Source organism: Terrapene carolina, unplaced genomic scaffold (assembly GCF_002925995.2).
Source record: "Terrapene carolina triunguis isolate 2854851 unplaced genomic scaffold, T_m_triunguis-2.0 Scaffold30268, whole genome shotgun sequence".
Classification (NCBI taxonomy): domain Eukaryota; kingdom Metazoa; phylum Chordata; order Testudines; family Emydidae; genus Terrapene; species Terrapene triunguis.
In genome coordinates this window covers 1-5,282 of record NW_020694619.1, presented here as the reverse complement: position 1 = coordinate 5,282, position 5,282 = coordinate 1, and the positions used below count along the sequence as shown (strand labels likewise).

Sequence of the window (5,282 nt, the reverse complement as noted above, 5' to 3'; positions counted from 1 at the left end):
GATTGGTGAAGCATTAGCCTTAGATCGATAAGAGTTCATAAGGAAGCAGGATATGCATATTGTGCCCCAGGCAAAATTTTACAATTTTGCTCTCTCTGTCCCTTTGTTTAGTTCATACCCTTTTATCTGTATAAATAAGACGGTATGAATCTTGCATGGTGCTCACATTATCTGAGTGTTATTAGCAGAGCGCTGTGCTAATAAAACAGAGTGGTCTGACAAACTGAGTCCTGAGTCTAATTTTGACACAACAAAATTACAGATTGACAGAAGAACTAAATTTGATCCCTTTTAAAACTTAAGGTTATTCAGCCTAACTATGGTATGAAAAAGGTCTTGTTCGGATTGCCAAGATGGCTATGATTTCTACATGGCCATTTCAAAACACAGATCTTGGCACTGGCTTTAGGGTCACCCAAGGACCTTGGCATAATGGAATTACAGAGAAAGGCAAAACTAACATTTCACATATCAGAATAATTTATGAAAATTTGTCCAACATCATTTACAATATGGAAATGTTTAAATTTTTAAACTTTAAAAAATACCTACTTTTGCCACACTTTCTCTCCTAGATGAACACTTTTGTAATGGACAGTTAGGTGGTCTCTACGGCCAAAACACTTTCCACACTCCTCACACTGATGTGCTTTTTCACCTTTAAAATGAGACCAATAACAAATATAAATTAAGTTGTAACAAGAATTCAAGTTTCAGAAAAAGTACAACCATGTTTAGTACAAAGGCTCCGGACAACCAAAGCTCTTCCGTATCTCAAAAGGATTTTCTATTACCCAAAGCAATGACTTCATGACCTTGGGCTGATCCAAGCAGACATGTAGTTTTTACCCATCTCTTCATTTTTGGTTCCTCATTCCCTGGTCTCTTCTTCCTCCTACATGGTAGCTAATCTTCATGGCTGGGGGACATTACCCCATACTGCCACAGAGAGAAGAGGACGGAGAGGCAAGAGAATGACCGAAAGTTCACCCTCTTTCAGGAGGCTTGAAATTCCACCTTTTACAATCCAAGCTCCAAGAGCCTTAAAAAAGCCTAAATTTTGGAGTAAATGTAGGACTTCTGTCTCTTGCACTGCCAGTTCAACAATCAGTTTTAAGAACTTAGTGCTACATACAAATGTTAATCCTTTTTTCTGATTTTCAATAGTTACCTTTTATGTTGTTTAAAAGTCTTGATGTTTCTTTTGAGTCATCTTGAGATCTTTCAAAAAGTGGCAGAATATTTCTTCTCATGTAAGCAGAGGGAGTTTGGACAGTCAAAGTAAGTAACTTTCTAGAGGAAAAAAGGCAAATAGAGTAGAAAAGGGGATTTTTTTTGGTATCTGAGTTTTCAAAGATTTCTTTGTTTTATAGCGGGTGTTAGGGTTTCAAACACTAAATAAGCTGTTTTATTCAAACAAGGGCTTGCAAAGTTTAGTCCTTGATCACTTTCATATCTTCACACTGTTTTGGAAAGTAATTTCCACCTTCTGGGGAATCTTATATTCCCTTAGGAGCCTGTTCTGGAGGAAGAAAGAAATCCCCAATGGTTCCAATCTTTCTTTTCCTCTACAGATCTGATCCTCTTTCCATTTGCCTCAAGATGCAAAATAGCTGGGGGGGAGGGGAGTGGTTAAAAACCCTTTCTTCTATTCTTCCTCCTGCTTTACTGTGCTCAGAGTTGATTCTCCCCATATGTAGGATTTCCTAACTACCAATCCACAATGAGGAACTTTAGAAACCCAGACAGTTCAAGTGTCATTTTCCCATATTTGTACTCTATATTAAAGTGATCAGGATGCAAACTTCGACAGAGATTGTGTGAATGACAGCTTCGTTTGTGTTACGGTGTTAATGTTTCAAACAGCTGCTAATACAAAAGAAATCTTAACTCAAAAAAATCCTCTTTTATCACATTTGCTTTTTTAAATAAATAAATAAATGTAACACCTTTTGACTGTCCCTCAGCTCTCTCTATTAACACAGAGGAAACATTCTACTCTTAAACTTCGCAAGTGTTTGAAGAGATAAATAAACCCTACCATAGGACACTGAAAGTGATATAAGTAACATTTGTAATAGGCTTAAATACCACTCCTATTAAAACCTTAAAAAAAGTATAAGCATCCAAAATTAATATTCTGCTCACTCTTACTTACTTTGATCAAGCTTCTAAAGATATAGCCTACCTGAGTGTATTTTTTTGTGTTTTGTTAGATGATCATGCCGAATAAACGTTTTCCCACATTCTTCACATTCGTACCTTTTGTCATTATGGTGAACTCGTAGATGAAGTCTATATTAATACGTAGAGAAATTTATTTCACTGTTCAAATTTAACATGTTTATGGTTATAAATGTCATTATAAAAATAGCATCTTCCTCAACAGATCCGCATGCACAACTAGTACAGCTGTAGAAAATGAAGCTGGATTCCTTTCTGGCTCACACAACTAAATAACTTCCAGTTGCAGAATCATTTACTGTTCTTAAATGAGCCAGAAAGACGACAGCTCTACTTTCAAATCCCAAATTAAATTTGTAGTGCTTGTAATAGCTTTTTCTTGTTTACTTGTAAAGCTAGGCAAACTTAATATGGAAGTCACTGAGAACTCAGGATGTCTTTTTAATTACTTTTTAGATTATAGCTTCACCTTAACGAACATGAACATGGAAACTGCAGTACATTACTTGCCATGGTTTCCCCCCCCAAACAGCACTTATTCAAATTTTGAATAAGGTCTGGAAGAAGTCAACTTCAATATAAATTGTATTATAGTTGAGGAAAAGAACAATGCAAACATTTTGTTTCTTGAAGTTTGTCATTGAAACTGTGATTTGTTTAGTATGTGAAAGGGATTCTGTCATGTAATTTAAGACCCAAATTTAGATGATTAAAAATAAAAAGGATTTTACACACAAATATAAACCTAAATTCCCCACATTTCTTTAAGTTAAAAAATAATTCTTAAAAATGCTGTTTACTCGTATTGGAAACCCAAATCAAGCATTATCAACATAATTCTTCAAGGTCTGTGGGAAAAAGGGGGAGACAGAGAGAGAGAGAGATCTCTCTATATCACCATCTAGAAGGTGGTAGCTTAATCTCTTTAAACAGAATTAGAATCTGCTTCGTTACCTGTAGGAACTTCCATGACGAAAACTCTGCCCACAAATACTACAAAGATGAGGTTTCTCCCCACTATGAATTCTCAAATGTTCTTTCAAAGTTGTTCTGGGTTAAAAAAAAACAAAGTAATGTTTTAGAAACTCAGTGTTACTACTACTTTGAAGTGTAGATGGAATCATGTTCTCTAATCCTGATGCATCACTTTAGGTAAACAGAGGATTAAATACTCAAGTATTTGTATTAAATTATAGAGAATATGAACAAATAAAAGTTCCTGAATTTCATTCGTCATGTCTAATCTTCTCTCCACAGGCTTGTTCTGGAAACAAGATACTCTTCAAGGGACACATATCAAAGCACATAGGGAATGCATGTTTAAAAAAAAAAAAAAAAAAAGTGGTTTTTGCTAATATTTTCTATATTGTCCCCACTGTTATTGACAATTTGTGTCTTAATGATGGCTTATCCCTCCCCAGCACAACTTCTTTTTCAGCCTGATCCTAAGATATTGGTTCACTGCATGCACCCAAAAGTTCTGGATTTGTGTGTATCACTGAAATCACTGGAACCTCTCTTTGTGTCTTATATAAAGACAAGAAAATTCAATGCAAAAAAAAAAAAGTTACTGCGAATCTGTAGTTTAAAGTCAAAAAAGAAAAATCAAAATTATAGTCCTCACTGCAAGCCTAATTCACATACGCACTAATGTGAAAGTATGCAGCCCCGCCAATTTCCTCTTTTTTTTCTAATTCTTTTCCTGTGACTTTGTGACGCCACTCAAGCAACAGAGGGAACTGTTTCAGTTGTATAGTCAAACAGTGAAACTGACTATTCACAAAGTGCTGTCAAATATATAAGCTGTCTGAAAGAAAAAAAATTCTCTAGTTTCTTTTAATTAGTAATTCTAGATGTTACCAGTAATAGGTAAAATGTTTTCAGTTAGAAGTACTGTGATTTTTAAGTTTGTAGGAGCAGGATTTTCTAACGTCCCATGAGAATTAATGTATGATTTGAGTTCATCCAGTCAGCCACCCTTTTTGAATAGCAGAAAGGAATGACCGACCAGAACAATCCTTCTGACTGATTATGGTCACCCTTTTGTTTTAGGATAAATTATAATGTCTACTATGGTTTCCTATATGTATTACAAATTAGTCACTCTAGTTAAATATACATTTCTTTGTTTTAAGGTTTTAGTAAGTAAGAGACAGGATCTTGTACTGTATCTATGTTAAGGAGATTAGAGGAATGCTGAGGGCCTGAAGCCCCAATGTGAATTGTTTTCGTTATAAGATTTAGCAAGGCTTGATTTACAATGTATTCTGCTGAATACTGCTGTCTGTATATCTTTGAAGGTTTCTGTAAGATTATTTGTGTGAATGAGGAATGCATGCATCAGGAAAAGATAAGGTGTGAAAGCCACCCCAAATGTCCAGATGGTCAAGACAAAGTGAGAGACTTGGAAAGACCAGGAGACAATCAGAAAACATCCATTGTATCCAATGCTAAACATGTTAGCAGCATTGACGAGGTGAGGCAGGCACCCCCAAAGGCGAGACAAAAAGAAGATAATGATGGGAAGCCGGACAATAACCATCAAATGATAACACCACTTAAGGACTAATGATTACAGGATGACATTGCAAAATGCATGGACTCAAATGGGAATTTATAACTATAAAGCTGGGGTGTTTTGCAATGGAACTCTGAGTTCAGTCCTGCAAAACCTCGGAGCATCGGATCGTGACCGACAAGAGCCCAGCTCCACACTCGTGCTCAATCTAACTGGCCATTAGATTGACTCGAGCTACAACAGACTGGTAACTATAAACATCAACTGGCAGGTAGGTGTGTGTGTGTGTGTGTGTAAAAGCACAAACTGTTCTATTTTCAATAAATGCTGCGTATTTGCCTTCTCCTGAAAAGATCCCATGTGCTTTGTATAGCATGACAAGTTTGCTATTGAAACCAGTAACTCCAAATATATTTACTTCTGTGCACATATACAACTACACTAAAATCTACAAACCTAAGTTAATGCAAAATTGTTTTTTTTTTTTTTTTTTTTACCAACAGCTTGTGTTACAAGGCAAAAATGAGTTACTGAGGCCTGGTCTACACTAGGCTTTTATGTCGACTTTAGCGCCGTTATA

At 35.8% G+C, this 5,282-nt stretch overlaps 1 long non-coding RNA gene across 2 annotated transcripts; it reads right to left on the bottom strand.

Moving 5' to 3' along the window:
* Positions 1-555: 555 nt before the first annotated feature.
* LOC113409160 lies at positions 556-3,400 on the bottom strand. Of its 2 annotated transcripts, XR_003370460.1 has the most exons (4): positions 3,139-3,400; positions 2,189-2,295; positions 1,172-1,293; positions 556-658 (listed from the first exon to the last, which is right to left on the bottom strand). It is a non-coding gene; the product is annotated as an uncharacterized LOC113409160 (long non-coding RNA). The 2 variants fall into 2 exon arrangements; XR_003370459.1 differs by lacking the exon at positions 1,172-1,293.
* Between the last annotated feature and the right edge of the window lie 1,882 nt (positions 3,401-5,282).